A 17738-nucleotide genomic window follows, 5' to 3' on the forward strand; every position below is an offset into this window, starting at 1 on the left:
TATATATGTAATTGGTAATTTTGATTTTTATTGTTTTCTAAATTGTTATAATTTTATTTATTAATGTAATGTAATTTAATGAATTAATCATAATTTATTCAATTTAATCAATTTAATTTCCAAATGAATATTTTTTATGAAACTTATATATGTAATTTTGATTTTTATTGTTTTCTAAATTGTTATAATTTTATTTATTAATGTAATTTAATGAATTAATCATAATTTATTCAATTTAATCAATTTAATTTCCAAATGAATATTTTTTATGATGCTTATGTAATTGGTAATTTTGATTTTTATTGTTTTCTAAATAATTATACACTTTTTTTTTTGTTGTATGTTATAAATCCGTTTTTGTTCATGAGGTGTTAACCTTTAAGTAATTGTTGCACTTTTACAATGTCACCCTAGCCATTAAGTTAGAAATGTTCAGTGTAAACAGTTGTTGGTTGACCTAAATAAATAAATAAATAAATAAATAGAAAACTGTTGAAGGCAAATCCTCCACTAACGTAGGTAACCGGTGACCTACGTGGCAGTTAACGTGTTAAACAACATAAAACTCATAATACATTGTCAACGAGAACTTTACATTTGACGTAATTCACGGTGTTTTTAGACCCATCATAGTAATAGTATGTATGAGAAATCGTAACCCATTTCCCATACATGACTTCCGTACATACGATTAGACATTCCATTATAATCGTGTGACTATAGCAATTAGAAATGCGTATACAACATAATTATGTAAATTGACATAATATTAATTTATTTTTTTGCATGTCGTTTCGTGTCTCTGACATTAAGCACATTGAGGTTTAACTAATATCTAGAATATTTTAGTTTTAAAAGCTTTTGGTATAGTTCGCTCCCCTTTTGCCTCAGTTTATAGAGCATAGTGCATAGTTATTTAGTTTAATACCGCATGTTGTGATAAAAAAATATATTTTTTTATTGTAACATCTACCAATCAGTGCATTGAACGAAACAAACCTATCCACTTTTAATCTATTACATCCAATACACCTTACCATTTGCGTGATACTAAACGACTAACTAAAGTAGAAACGAAGCGATACAATTTCAAAATTAAACACCTATGATTATGACGGACGGACGGATAGCACAATGTCTTAATCAAATTTATATTGCGACATGTGAATACGAAACTAGTTGTTATGTAAACTGCGTAAGGTTTATATCGCGTGAGACTTGCACAGTGGGTCATAGGCATTGTCGTAGGAGTAGGAGGCATGACTGTATGACCCGCGGCCCTTTGTGATACAAGGTGTTATAAATTTATGTGTATGAATAGATACATGCTGTAGGTATCGGTTTACGCAATATCATAGGAATGCGTGTTGTTTAAAATGATTTGTGAGAAAGTGACGTTTGTATGGGTTTGCATTGGCTAAAGAAATTTTTGATCGGCCCTATCATTTCAAACAGTCGTTAATGCTTGATAACTGGCTATCATTAAAGTGTTGAGCTTTTTTAATAGGCACCACTCATTTTCGGAGGTAATGAAGTCTTTAGACTATATCAGGGTCAAAAGAAAACCAAGCACCTACATATTTCGGAGCTGCGGCCTACCTAGCGGGTTAGCACGCAAAGCACGTAAAGCAGGAGTATGAACGGGGTGGTTTTTAGTCCGTAAGCGTCTGACACTTCCTCTCGCCTCGCCCAAGGCGGGAGAAGTAACATTCATCACACTCAAACCAACAATTTGTGACTACACAAAGTGCAGAGACAAATACACACATTTGCTTACATAACTCTTTAACATATAAAACTCCCTTGCACCTCTCGTATGTAGCTAACATAATTGTGTATGACGAAAGGCCAAGCTCGATTGTATCGCGTATAAAAGTGGTGTCCACATGCCTCTTGCATTGTTAAACAAGTGTTATTAATGAAGCGATCAGTTACATTGTCTATCGGTTATGAGAATCAGTTTGTACAAAAGAAGTTGTTATATAAGAGTTAGATAGTAGGCATGCTCCTACTTTGGCATGCTCTAAACCAGTGGTTCCCAATCGGTGGTCCGCAGAAGATTGCAGAAAAAGTCCGCGAAATGAAAAAAAAAAAACACGAGATTATACCTCTGTCCAATTAATGAAAATAATCCAGAAGTTACTATTTTTATGAGAACGAATCTCATGACACTGGAGAAATAAATAATTCTAGTTAAATAATAGTTTTAATCGTCTCTAGCCAAACAAGAATGATATAAAAGAGGTCCTTGATTATGAAAAGAAAAGGTTGAAAAGGTTGAGAACCCCTGCTTTAAAGAATGTGTTGCAAGGCAGCAAAGGAATGACATAGAGATTAGTATTTGCGTGACATATCTTCCTTCAGTTCTGTTAGTCTATTTAATACGATACTGGCAGTATAATCGGCAACATCATATCGGAAACTAAGTTGCCATTAAAGAAAAAAAAAGAACTGACTGAATGAATCGAACTACAATAAAAGTAACATAACATTACTATTCCCAAGCACCCACTTGTAATAAAAAAATAAAATTCCAAAGTGTCGTTCGCATTGTTTTTACGATCACACAAATCAGCGTCACTAATCCATTAGTTTCGTACGCACGTAAAAGGATACTCTTAATTGATTAAGAACGAATCGCGTGCGACGGGTCCGCGGTGATTGTACTCTTGCGCATGCTACGAACTCGATCGCTGATTGGTCAGAATAAACATCTGAATTATGTAGGTTAGTGTGTAACCACGATTGATACTCATAAGTCGTTTTATGTCAAACTAGTTGCTTGATTGCAATTTTGTTTGTGTGAGTTTCTGTACTCAGAGTCATTTAATGGTTACTTAACCCAGTCCTTAACAATTGTTTTCGATACAAAATCGTTACTAAGGAATAGCTTAAGTAATCATTAAATGTAGGCAGTTTATTTTTAAAATTGCGCGAGAGTTTTGTGAATTACTTTCTAGTTTCTATGCATGGTTTTTTACGCGGTCGTGTTAATTAGTTTGAAGCTATGGGAGATCGTGTTCCTCACCATACATGGGGTACTTAAGTAACATCTTTGCTACCAATAGTTCTAATTGTACTTTCGCTTTTCTATCTCTTATGTAACATTTTTCTTTCTTCATTTCGACGATTGTTTTTGTGTTAGTTAGTGCTAATGATATACGTATTGTCAAGATTCTACAAAGATTGTTAAATACTTCTTTTAATTGCTTTTTCTTTTGCATGTGTATCTTTATATCTTATCCTACACATTCATTTCGAGTATTTCTCGCCTCGGCTATCGTTTTTAGGAATCTCTCTAATAAGGTCTATGTTATGTCTGCAGACAAAATAAAAAAAAACAACGTCACGCCTTTTATCCTCGAAGGGGTAGGCAGAAGTGCATCTGCAAATCTGCACATTACGATACGTAATGTAAGTATACCCACTTTTCACCATTTGTGTTATAAGTCGCATATAACAGGGGGTGAACCTATTGCCATATACCGGACACGATTCCAAACTCCGTGCTACTACTGACAAATTGAAAAAAAGCCTTTTAATACTTATGGCCCGGAAATCGAACCCGAGACTCCTTGTCCGGCAGTCGCACTTGCGACCACTAAATCAACGAGGTAGTCTACAGATATTTTAATTAAAATTACTTAAGTTCCTAGTTAGGTATGTTTTTCGATTCGAACGAGAAGTATCACAGTAGTAATTAGACTAATTGGTACCGCGTTAATAGATAGCAGGAGTAAGATATTTGTCAATGATATGTGCTGGTACAACTGGCCTGGATTTTCTAGAACTGTCGATGCTGAGATACAGGGCTTTGTAATGAGACCCAGTTTGTTTTCTTTGAATTTAGCTTTAATTTATATTTTAGTGTACTTTTGAAGGACTTCCAAGCTATATTTGTGGATTAAGTAACTGATTTTGTTGTACGCTAAACTTTTTCGTCCAAAGAAAACTTTTTTGGACTTGAATAACAAGTTTGAATTGCATTTTTTTTTGGTAATTTGGTTATTTACGAAGAAAAATATTCAATTACGCAATAACAAGTAAATAAAGCAAGAAAAGTTTTTGCTTATTAAGCAATAGGAGATTATGTACTAAGTTTACCATGACTTAGCAAATAAATGACAGCTTTTTCAATAGGAAACTAGAAGATAAGTACTATTATTACGTCTACAAATAGCAGATCATTGTATACAGACGCGGACATATTGGAAAAACCGCGGGACAATAGCTGAGCACGTGCGTGCGGTCACACAAGGCTGTACCACAGATTATTTACAGTTGCACAGATTATATATGTGCTATACAGCCAGCAAGTGAATCATACAGCCACCTGGCGCACGTATATGGGAATACGAATTATGTCTGAAGGAAAGGAACGTTAATTCTAAGTAAATTCTTGGCCAAGTTATAATTTTAAGGCAATTTGAGTAATTAATTATTGTGAAAGTTGGTAGTTCGGATTGCATGCCTATCAATTTCTCAATAACTAATTTATATTTTAAAATGCGATACGTATTCGACATAAATATACTTTTGTCCAAACAGGATTATTAAAAATTATTCAGTGGAAAATTCAATATACTTATGTAAGGATAATTCTAAAATTATCATTTTACAGGACAATGCGAGCAAGAAAGAAGATTTGGCAGAGCTAAACTTTATTTGGACAATCAAAACTAGAACAACAATTCATATAATATGCAAATGTACGCCCCAAATATATGAAAATTTGCAACAGCAGCTAGTTGCAATAAACTACAGCAGTCGTTTCAAATGCATAGCATCCATGAAGCTAAATTTGTACCAACCCTAGTTACGCTACTCCGGAAGATTTGAATGATTTAAAGGCAGCTGCACAACTGATGCATGGGTCCATTTTAATACCAGATTAGTTAGAAATAATGCTGATTTTATGTGTAATCAATTCTGAGGTCAGTGGGTGTGTAACGCCTTTGGTTAGGGTACCACGCAAATTGCCGAGTCGGTTTTCCGTGTTGCTAAATCGGTTTGAAGAATTCGAGTTATGTATGTATGAGTGTAGTTTGTGAGTATTGTGAGTGATCACGATTCTATGTTAGCAAGTGACACCGTTATGTCTTCTAGAAAGTGTTTTAGATAGGTTTTATTGTTTCTGAGTATTCGATTTAAGATTACGTGTTGTTTTAGAAGTAAAATCGACATAAAATACTGAAATTGGGTGTGGTAGTAGGATAGCTTTTTTGAACACGTGTCTTCATCTTTGTAGGGTATATTATAATAGGGTCAACGGAGTATTGATTACATACATAATAAGTGTATTTACTGATTACCACACTCGGTAAGGGAGTTGCATAATTATTATTTATCGATAAGAATTAATAGCTATCATTATCTAACTATTATTGAAGAACAATAGAGTACACATTACATGTGTTTTCACTATACAAAATCAGAATTGAAACCAAATCAAAAACGCAACTGGACAGTTTTGGCCCCTGTTTCGCCACTTTCATATAAGTGGCTGATAAACTTATATGACAGATAGTTCATACAAATTACGTTCTTAATTCAAATTCTGAGAAATAACGGCTATCCAGACATTGTGAAACAGGCCCTTAAAATTATAATTTTCAATAAACTACGTTTAAAACTCAACGTCAACTTCCTTCTTTTTTAGGCGTCAGTTAAAATTCTGGCATTTCTTTATAATCTGAAATGTGTGATTTTATTATACGTAGCTCTACATAGTTACCAAAAACGCCTAAACAAGATAACTAGACAACCCACACGGAATACTATACTAGGTACTAAGAACTTTGTCATAACTAATACAGTTAGTTACCTTATATGGATGTCACGCAGTCTCAAGAGATTAGAACGACGTGATCGTAAAGTTTTAATTGACTCCGCCTGTCCTTGTGTTGGCAGATTATTTCATTTTGTACTTTGATGTTGTGGTATCAAGATTTATTTTTGAGTGTTAGGGATTTTTAATTATTGAGTTTGGTGTTAAATGAGCAGTTTGTGAGATTTAAGGTAACAAGCCTTAATTCGCCAAAACATACTTCGGTACGAATTGGTCGGCTGAGAGCCGGAGTGACACCACGGCCTTACAGAGTAACAGAAAACTGACGTAAAACAACGCTTGCGTTGTGTTGAGGTTATCAGAAACCCAATTATCTCCTTTCCCAATCTTCCCATCGTATGCCCACAATTCTTAAATTTCTAACCCCTAAAAGTCCAGCAACGCACTTGTTACGCCTCTAGTAATTCGAGTGTCCAAGGGCAGCGGCGATTGCTTACCATGAGGCGATTCGTCTGCTAGTTTACCGGCTTATACCATAAAAACATTTTTTATTCATTTTGTATTCATTAAAAGCTATAATTATTATACAGCGCATGTTATGCTGATATGCATAACGAAATTAAATAAACATTTTGATGCGTTGAAAAAATGTAAACAAGCATGGGGCTCGAGCTTTTGATGCAAGCTAAATTGATTTATTTTGTTTGCAGTTTTGTTTTAATGGATATTTTTTATTAGGGTTAAAAAAGCGACGTACGTGTTTTCTGTTTCAATAAAAATGTAGGTCTGTAGTGGACATAATATCATTAAGTCTTTGACTGCCAATAGAAAACTGTTGAAGGCAAATCCTCCGCTAACGTTGGTCACCGGTGACCACCACGGCGTTCAATGTGTTAATTTTATATTGGAATAGAAAGATCGAACTATAATTAAAGTTACTGAGTAAATTATCTCTACTTTCATTGCAAGACCAATTAAGACAATAAACTAGTCAATTGCCCAACTTCTGAACCTCCGAGTCCTTTCTCGAGATTTTACTACTGAGTTTGAAACCGAAAATAATACTTTTCTATAGACGAGAATCGGACCTGAAACCTATTGACTGTCTTCTCAATGTTATTGTTTATTATTATACACAGTTAGTCCACCATTCTGTTTGTCCATCAGAATAGTAATGTGACATGAATATCACGGATATATTCGGGATATACGAGATAATCCAATTTCACTACACACGTCCAATCGCCCTCTATACAGTTGTGTAATTGGATGAAGTCGGATCCCTATATATAGCAGTATTCTATATTGGAAGATGAATGATAACTAATGTAATATATGTTAGTTACTAGCTTCTGTCAGCGGTTTTGTCCGCGTTCCCGTGGGATAAAAAGTTTTCTATCACTCAAGTCAGCTCATACTTTGCTTTGATACTAAAATTCGTTCAGTAGTTTCAGCGTGTTTGACGGACAAACGCCTTTGGTGTTTCGGATGTCCATGGATGACGGAGATTGCTTACCATGAGGTGATTTGTCTGCTCGTTTACCTGTGCAATTCCATGAAAGGATTTTTGGCTATTTTTGACTCAATGGAGGAATTTTATGTAATGATTTTGATGTTTGAAGATAGTTAGGGGGCTGGAGAGTGTTAAGGGCTAATTTGTTTTTCTTTGCCCACGTGGGTGAAGGTACAAAAAATATTATTGAGGAAGTATAAGTCCTTGGGAGAACTTTATACAGTATAATCTTCCAACTATACGGAAACATAGAACCACGTTATACACAAATAGTTTTCTATATATGAAAATAACAGCACATGGTAATTAAAATAGTTCGGTACATACATACATATATATATCATCCAATCAACACATAGATTGCACTGCACTGCACAGATTGCTAATAAATGTTGTAATTACGTGAATAAACCAAGTTTCCTGCTGTGATTTTAATCAAAACAATTTAAAACAGCAATCTTAGAAGCTGTGGACTTTGATTAAATTGAAATTGTTTACGGTTGAACGCCGTTTTGTATCAGCTGATCTTTTAGATTGGGTCAATGAATCGTGTGTGTTGACTGATGGAGTACAGCAGTGGAGTGTGCGGAGTTTACTCAATGTTTTATTTTTGTTTTTTAGAGTAGATAGTATGTGGGTAATTAGGATAGTACCTATAGGTACTTAAAAATCTGTAGGTACTCTTAGTATGAGTTTGTTCTACATTTAACAGTCATCGGAATGAGAGCGCGTTCGGCGTTCTCATTGTTTGAGATTTATTCGAAACCTGCCAATCAGAGGGCCGAACTACGTAATGTTTTGAAAAACAGTCTTATGCATGGAAATGTAGAGTCGTAAAACATTTTTACGTGTCCGCGTTTCTAATAAATACTAGGCCCATTGTAGAAAATTAACTTTTTTAAAGTCTGATTAAACATTGAAGAAATAGGTTAAGATATACCTATACAAGGATGCACATATTATATGTATGTATACTGACATGTCTCGGGAACAATCATCCCAATCTGTCTTAACGGCAACCACATAAAAACTATAAATAAATAAATCCAGAGGGAAGTTTTCCTCACCGCACTTCGTTATAAACGAAAACCGTCAGCTCCTGGAAATATTCTCCAAGTTTTTATTTACAGCTTTCCGAGTTGTTAATTTTATTGCTTTTCTTAATTTATAGGTTCCTTGTTCACTTTTTTAACGTTATTTTTGCTTTTATAGCGATTTTTTTTTATAGAATTTACGATTTCATAATGTTAATTTTTGTTTTTATCGTTACGAGAAACTAGAGCTACGTACGATAGGTATAGGTTTGGTACTTATCCTAAAGTTCTGGAAAATTCAGCATCTTGCTCCAACTTACCTATAACAGAAAAAAGAAAATGTAAGTAAATCTGTAAAAAATATTTATTTTTAATTAAATAGACATATAAAGACATCAAGTATAGATAGAAGTCATGCAACAAAATATTATAAAATGAATGATTTGTATGAATAAGATGTGAATAAAAAAGAGTGTGGTTATTATCTAAATTCAAGGTAATCTAAAGTTAATTTGGGATATAATATGTATATTATAATCCACAAATCAAAACATGCCATTCAAACTAAGAAAAAAGAAAACATGGTCTTAACATGTCAAATTTCAAACATAGAACAACAGCAGAACAACAATTTCAAATTCAAACGAAGAACATCTTTACGTAAGTGACATCGAACGTTAAACACAGAATGGTTCACAACACCGCTACTAACGTGGAACTAATCTCATTAATTCGCGTTAATTAGCAACAAAAAAGCATTACAATGTCTTATTTATAGCATTTCCCGTTGAAACAGAACAATTGCTGTTGACTCTGCCTTTTGTCTAGATAAATAGAATCGTGTTTTTGTAGCTAGATCAAACGTGACGACGCTTTTTTGTATTTTGTATGTCTGTTTCTTTTAGTGAGTACGGGTGATTGGACTAGACTGTATGTATGTGTTTGATGCTTTAATATCCTTGTAAGGAACGTGTGTATCTATGGTTTTCATATATTTTGTCATAATGTGCAACATGTCAATTATTCCTTGACGAGGTTTATCCTCTTCCTAAGATCCGTTTAAGCATTTTCCTCTTACTTAGCAAAGACTATAGAAGTGCCTTTCCGGTCTATTGGAAATAAATAATTTTGATTTTGACTTTGAAGAAAAGGTGCTAAAAGTCTGATGTGTAGGTACTCTGTAAATTTTGTTGTCCATTGTTTTGTATCGTAATGAAATAAATCAGAAGAAATCTTTTGGAGGAAAAGAGAAGGAACAGTATAAAATCACAAAATTGTATCACTTTACTATGTTAATTTCTGCTACACACTGTACGTTCTCATGTTTTATTAATGATTTCATACTTTAAGCTCTGATTGTATAATCAATATTTACATTATCGGTACTTATTAGTGATTTAATGTCTAAATCTGTACTTTATTACTTTAAGACCTTAACTGTAGCATAGTTTACTGTAGAAGGCGCGGCTTGAATTGAACTTTTGGCAAGTAGACTTTATAATTATAGTAATAAAGTATTAATCAGATAGACGTGTAAAAGTGTTAGTTTGTAGCCTATTTGGCTAATGTCAGTTATTTGGGGTAAAGTTATATTTAAGATATTATAATTATGTACTATAGATTAGTCTAAGAATACTGTATGTACCCTTATTACGATTCTGCTTTATTTGGAATGAACGTTTGGTTCATTCGCGCCGGCCAATCAGTACCTCTACCATGAGTTGGCGTAGTTATGACATCTCACTCTACTACAGTAGTAAATGTGACAACGCAACTACAATAGATGGCTTCAATGTTCGTACCATGAGATGTTTTTAAGTTAACTACCCTCGCTATAGTTGAATCTATATCGTTCGTAGTATCGTTCATTATGTATCTAACTTTAAGCATCGTAGTTTTAACTCTTTTTATTCACATCACTTAGAAAGAGAGAAAATACTGTTTATGTTTCAAATCTAAACGGTGATATTAACCAACAAAAAAATATAATACATCGGTTTCTCATAATTTGGTATATTGTGAGCATTTTTAATTTATTAGTATTGCTTTGACATTGATTGTCAGCCGGACATTTTTGTAACATGTGTGTTTCTGTGACAAACCGGGAGTGCGAAAACATATTATTTGTTAAATTATTAAAAAAATGCCTAAGAGAAGTGCAACTCAATTTGAGACGATGGTAGATTTTTGGAAAGGTAAGTTTTCCATTAGATAATAATATTTCATACATTTATTTACTTAGTTTAATTATCAAAGAAGTTTGTTTTTTGCGCCAGGGAATGCTTGAGCCTTTTTTATCAAAGGAACGTTGTGATATGACCCTTTGCTTCCTCTTAGATGAGGAATATAGAAGACTGTAGTGGTTAGGTTGATTAATAGGTATTTCTTGTATAGTGTTGTGTACAACATATGATTTTGTTTAGACAGAAATGGAGACCTAAGCAAAACCTAAGTCCGCTACATGGGCGAGAGTAGGCGTCAGCGCAGTCTGAAGCAGCCTTCAAGGACTGCTACATGGTGGGACCTGTCGTAAATATAGCAGTAAGTGCGGTGAATCCGCGAGGGCAACCATCCCTAGAGAAGCTTGTGAGTTCAAATAAAGATATACAAAACGTAACATAATTATATGGCACAAGTAGGAATTACTAAGCGTACGCCCTGCATGTCTAGCCCTTTTGTTGTTTTTAAAGAATATCGGCTATAATAATTATGTAACTATTTTTTGTAAATACTAGCAAGTCATCCTATGAAATTAGTAATGATTGTGACTTTATTAATTTTCAGCATTCCAGTGGAATACCTACACAGCCTGACAACATGAAATGTGGTGATGTAACTTCAGCAACAAGCTCGATGGCAAGACTTGTTGCAGCAACTTCTGTTAAATAAATAAATAAACATATTTTTTCAATGTGTCTACTTTATTATTATTAATTACACCTAGACCCCTATTTAGACCCCTTGCCCGGCAGTGGCACTTGCAAACACTCGCCAACAAGCAATCTAAAACAAATATACAATCATATTACATAGTAATATAATTGTCGAATTGATTTCCAAGGATTTCACGCATTTTTTCAGTTAGGTACTTTGAAATTTCCTTTGTTCCTGTCGGCCATCTTCTAATGCAGCAGTTTCTAACATATGGTATGCAAAATATGTTCTACCAAACATAGTTAAATCAAAAATATTAGTTATTGAAAAATATAAATAGATGCTTTCACGTACGTCAAAGTCGGTGAGTGCCGCAACTACGGTAGTAATAGTTTGTCGCTATAGCAACGGCTAAACTTGTAACTCATGGTACCAATATTGTTTGAAAAGAATGAACGATCATGGCTAAACTACAGTCATTGTAGTATAGTAAACTATGACATTGATGACAGTGATAGTTAGAGCAACTCATACTACCAATTCTGGTACTTAAACTATCCACTAGAGGCGCTGTTCCAGTTTGCATACATTTTTTCAACTACACTGTCTGCGGAAATTTTACAAGGCAAACTCATGGTAGAGGTACAGAGCGCCGATAAAGTTGCCTGCTCGTTCTTCTCCATTCGAAGCTACACTTTGGAACGAGTACCTAGCTTCACTGACAGACAGACTGACGGATATTAAATTTGACGTTTCAAAAAGGCTTAATTTAGGATTAATTGAAATATATGCTTTGACTTTGGCTTATGTGTAGGAGGAGAGGTTTCAAATCACATTCAATTTCCGCAGTATTTTTTTAACATGATAAGTATTTACTTTTAAGCACAGCACCTACATGAGTCAACTATGTAATATCTTACGTTGGCGGTTAAGTAAACGGTAAGTAAAGTATCTGGCATTTACAGCAATGTAACGAATTAAAATAAAACTAGTTTATTGGTAAGTAAAGAGGTTATTAAAGTGTCGCCTGCGCGTTTGACCATGAAACGGTAAAGGGCTCATGCAGGCTCAATATGTCACGATATAGTATGTAAATGTATCGAAAAATTATGTAATTGTAAAGTTAATTTTAAAAAAAATTGTAATATTATGTAAAAATATTGTAGTTTTAGGCAAAATATGCTCGTTTTACTTTTTTACCGTGATATAAACAAAAATAACCCTTCCTTGGCAGTCGGGTAATAAAGATATATAAGAATACCATCAAAAAACAGTAAAGGTCGAAATCACACTTCTAAATCCAATCTGAAAGATTTTCCGGGGATGTTTATGTTCCGCAGTGGACGTCTTCTAGTCCAGAGTTTCCACAAATAAACATGAGGTACAATTCTGAATGCCATGCTAATGGCAAAATGGCCAATATTTTAAAAGACCGAATTATTGCGTGACACACATTTACACATAGCACCATTGGACCTTTTATCAATTAATATTAAGCCTGTAGACAAGACTTATTACTTTTTTTTCCTCTGATGGCAACCGAGAACTTTAATTTCCGTCATGAATAAAGAACGTAGGTTTTTTGATATTTAATAAATAATCAATATTGACATTTAAACAAAAGTTGTAATTTTTTTTTATATCTTATGCCTTTCATTATGTTTTTGACATCAAAAAATAATTTATCTTACACAGGTTTATTAATTGAACATGCGACCACAATGAAACAAATTATTATCTCTTACCAAAACAGAATTTTAATTAAAAACAGTTAATATCACTTACTATCACTTTTATACACCAATAAGTTAATTACATCTGGTTAAAATTAAACCGTGAATGGTGAAACAAAGAGAATAATAATGGACCAACATTAATCAAGTTTTCATTAGTCAATGTGGCAGGAGATAACCATTTGACTCTATTACTACCTTCCCTAATGACGCAATTAATGGGTCAAATCATAAATAATGTTTTCCAGAGAATTGTGAATGTAATATTTATAACAGAATGTAATTATCACTGAAGAAGTTGGTTGCAGTAATGTTTATTACATTACAATGTAATAATCTCATTTCATAAGTTATGTTATGAGTCCCATGTAAGGAGGTGAGTCTATTGCAAGTTTTTTTGATGACGGGGGAAGACCTTTAAAAGAAGCCTTGGTTTTTGAGGATAAAATACTAGGGAGTGTGGGATTTTTACCCAACTAAAACCACCCCGGTGGCCACCCTCTACACCTGTAAGGAGCACCGAGACCTCTTAGTAGGGCTGCTCCGAAGCCCCCACTATTGCAAGTTTTAGGTTCCTATTAGTCTTCTTATAACTGGAATTATTCCGTATTGATTCCGTAGCGATTCCGTTCCGTAGCGATTGGTAACATAAAGCTTGTATACAATAACTGACCCAATAAATTAATAAATTTTCTTGGACTGTAAAATATAAAAAGATGTGTTAACATTATTTGTTCAATCGGATCAAGTATGAAACACGCTTTTTTGTTCTACTACACGAGATTTATATGGCTCTAGGATCTAAACATTATACTGGTTGTAATTAAATATTGTAAAAGTAATTAAAACTACATACATAATATATTACAAAATACTCTTCTATACCTATGTATAAAAGAAAATCCTGGCGTAACACCCCATAAACGTAAAACATTTTAAATTAATTACCATTAAAGTAAAAGATGGTAAATTAATTACAATCCCATCTTTTAAAGGAGGAAAAAACGGAAAAACGCAAACCGGAATGAAACTCGTTAGATTGTTAATTTGCTTTTAATTTCCTTCAGTAAAATGGTACGTACTTACTTGGTAGATAAGGAGAACTTGTTTAGTTAATTTTAGTAGTTAGCTAGGTTAGATCGTGCATCTAATGGTGGGAGTATTTTTATTCAGTTACCGCTTCGTAACTAGTTTAATTGTCACCTTTAATTTTATGTTGAAAGTTAGATAGGGATTTCTAGTTCTATTTAAGAGAAGGTGTATGTATTTTTATGTAATCACGATCACAATAAAATTAATGACTAGTTGTTGTTGGGGAATGGTGATTAGGATGGGTGATGATTGGGCCTCCGGTAATTACCCTCACACAACAAAATACAAAACTTGTGTTCAGTTGTTTCATGTCGGTATCTGTGAGCCCGTTGTATCACTCTGGTCGAGCTGGCCTATTCGTGCCGTAGCATGGCTCTCCCACACTTCGTATAATTTAAATAAATTAAAATGTCAGCAGTTATGTAAATAAGTATTAACAATAAAAAACACGAAGTGGTAAAAAATAACTAAACGTTTTTTGATTTGTACGAGTAGATGTCTATCAATCAGTCCATATTTTAGTTAATTACACCTTACTACATTAAACTACAATTAACACAATACAGATCCTTATAACTATAGCATTAAGACCTATTATCACCTATCTCGTTACATAACCAAATCAAAACGTTAAAGCTCTAAGAACTTGATTCTAGATTACAAGATCAAACAATAATGATTGTCATTAATACCTCGGCTCGGTCCAATTACATGTAACCTTCATTTTGAAGTTCATACACTTGTAAAGGCATGTAATTATTAGATTAGTATAATTATATATTACGTATCTATTTTGATTTCTACATCAGACAATAGGTAATTGGTAGGTGTTGGGTGTTATGTGAGACATACAGCCTAAAAGTTTTGTTCTATGTTCAAGCTCTTAGTTCGTGGCAGTTCAAAAAGTAATCGTTACGCCTTTTTATCCCCAAAGGGGTAGGCACGTAATGCCACTGTACAATGGACACCAACTTTTGATCATTAGTGTTATAATTAAGTCCCATGTAATAGTAGGTGAGCATATTGTCTATATCTGGGCCCAATTCCAGACTCGATGCTACTACTAAGAAATTTTCGAAAAGTTGAAAATTTCTCGTTGCCTGCCTGCCTCGTTGGTTGAGTGAATTTACTGAGTCGCACTCAACCAACGAGGCTGCCCGTGACAGACTATGGGACAAGAAGGATTGCCATAATCTCAGTTTGGTCCATCCAAGTTTGCCAGGCGAGTTTGAAGAGTACAGTTTAAAAGATTCGAGTTCATGAGATAGTGCTGCTATCTAGGTACCAAACCTAAGTTTATGTTTGGAACTTAAAACCAAATTGGCATGATGTCATAGAGTGTTTACTTAACAATAAATATAGTGATATTTTTTAATGATTTAGTTCACCTCTAATATGCAAATGTCAGTAGTTATGAGCTCGTTTTGCAGTAATCTGTCAGTTGCAGTCAAAATAATGGCTTAATATTAATAAAGATGGTAATATTGTTACGATTTCTCAATGAACTTTTTATCTTACGAAATTAAATAAGCGTCAATAACAATATATTTTTATTTGTTCTCGCAAACTATTTCTTAATAATCAATTTAATTAGAAAGATCTGATTACTCAAGTCCAAACCAAAGAGGTCGGTTTTAAACGCTACAATTTTTAAATTAAGAATTAGTAATTATATTCGCCGTTCTTACTGGCCGTATTGCATAAGAGATTTGTTTAATCTATGGCTTAAAATGGCGCTGACATTATCAGTATGACCAAGCGAACGAGGGTAAATGTATCTTTGGGCTATTCGATCTAATAAAATACTTATTAATCGGTTTCGGTTTTGACTGCATATTAAAAGGCAGTGTAGGCAGGTTTGTATTTTATTTTTACGTCAGTAGGTACTATGTAAATTAAGACTAGAATAACTTTAGTTTAGTCTTCATAGCAACTAGTCCGCCGTGAAATAGTATGACAGTTTGCTGGCTAGTTTTGATTGCTATCAATGGCAGCAAGAAAGATGCTACATCGGAAACGTAACGCAATACTGATTAGACAAGTTCCAGGAAACCAACCAATGACCTTCTTTACACTAGGTCATCCGCTAAACTAATCTATTTTCTAACCAATAAGAAACAATCGCCTGCTTTACTTAGGTAATAAAAATATGGCGACAAAACAAATCGATTGACACGGCCCAGCTGAAAATTATGACCGTAATAAGACAGTTAATTATTATTGTCACATAGAATGGAAGGAAATAGTAAATTGACGGGTTAAACAAGGGGCTATTGTATGTTAGAAACAAAATGGTTGTGTGCCAACTATGGCCGCAAATTGACGCTATCGACCGATCTACATCGTTCCATGATACTATGAGGAATTGGACTTTCAATGCGTGGCGAAGGTCAGTGTGTTGTGAGGTTGGTACTATTTTAATGTTTGTTATGTTGGTAGTGGATGAACGAAATGAGGTTTGTTGTTGATGAATGGAACTTTTTCGTATTAATTCGTAAAGGGAATTTTGATAAAGTATAGTAAATTAAGATAAATTGACAAAATGTAGGTATAGGTAATTTTTGTAAAACATTCTATGTTTGGTAAATGAGAAAGTTTAATTATAATCAAACCTTGTAAAATCCTACATTAACAAAGAAAATAATTTTCTACTAATACCTTAGCTCAGTAATTTGGCGATTTCTACAAAAAAATAGAGGTCCTCTAACAAGACCTTAGCTTATTATCTCCGCTCCCAATTTACTGAGAATAGACTACAAAAGACATCGCTGTCTTGATAAAAAAGTTTCCATATACGACGTGTGTGTGATACCAATGAGGTTTTATTTACCGTTGATAATGCTGGCAAATATGGAACGCGTATTTTTGCAAAAAAAAAAAAATGAAACCACAAAATGCGATAAAGGTTATTTCAAAATCTGTTCTAATAACTGTACTTAATTTGTATAAAATATATTATGAACTCAAAAAAGCTAATAAAACTATTCCCTTTATTTTTTTGTCTCTCATAGTTTGAGACTGTTTAGATACAAGCATGTTTTTATACTGCCACACTCAGAGACATTTAACGATCACTTAAACTATTCCTTAGTAACGATTTTGTATCGAAAACAATTGCTAAGGACTGGGTTTAATAACCATTAAATGACTCTGAGTAAGGCGGTTAGACACAAAAAAAGTTATCATTGCAAGTTTATTACAGTAAATAAAATCTCGAAATCGTTTACTTTTCTTATAAAAATCCGAAGTATACAATGTATTTTGTGTACAAAAATTCAATTTTAGTGTAAACTATCTATAATGAAATCTCTTTTACATATAAGGGAGTCTATATTTGTATTACCTACTTCTAAAGTATAGTTTAAACAACGATAATGGCGTGTTAACCGAAGTTTTGAGCCTGTTAAGCATTGTTCAGTCACGTAATGTAAGAGTAAGTTTCAACTAAAACATTCTCATGCTTACATGGAGTAGAAATATAAGAGAAATTAATATAAAACCTGTCAATTTCTCGAAGGAGCTAACAGACGTGTAACTAAATAATGTAATGTGTGAAATGTCACTATTTTATGAGAACGAACATCACGAATATGCAGAAAATCATATGTGGGAACTCATGAAAAATTAAAAAAAGGTAGTAGTAGTAGTAGTCCCTGGCCTAAATGTTACAAAAATGTAAAAAAAATGTCCTTGATCAAGAACAG

At 33.5% G+C, this 17738-nt stretch overlaps 1 protein-coding gene and 1 long non-coding RNA gene across 10 annotated transcripts in view; one reads left to right on the forward strand and one right to left on the reverse strand.

The window, feature by feature from the left end:
* LOC118263233 (SH3 and multiple ankyrin repeat domains protein 2) overlaps positions 1 to 17738 on the reverse strand; it is a 234440-nt gene that overhangs the window by 70410 nt on the left and 146292 nt on the right. The window lies entirely within an intron of this gene.
* Positions 10047 to 11250, forward strand: LOC126912580 (uncharacterized). Of its 3 annotated transcripts, none has more exons than XR_007707285.1 (3): positions 10047 to 10530; positions 10759 to 10921; positions 11120 to 11250. It is a non-coding gene; the product is annotated as an uncharacterized LOC126912580 (long non-coding RNA). The 3 variants fall into 3 exon arrangements; XR_007707284.1 differs by having other exon boundaries at positions 10763 to 10921; XR_007707283.1 differs by lacking the exon at positions 10047 to 10530 and having other exon boundaries at positions 10538 to 10921.

Source organism: Spodoptera frugiperda, chromosome 27 (assembly GCF_023101765.2).
Source record: "Spodoptera frugiperda isolate SF20-4 chromosome 27, AGI-APGP_CSIRO_Sfru_2.0, whole genome shotgun sequence".
In the NCBI taxonomy this organism is placed as follows: domain Eukaryota; kingdom Metazoa; phylum Arthropoda; class Insecta; order Lepidoptera; family Noctuidae; genus Spodoptera; species Spodoptera frugiperda.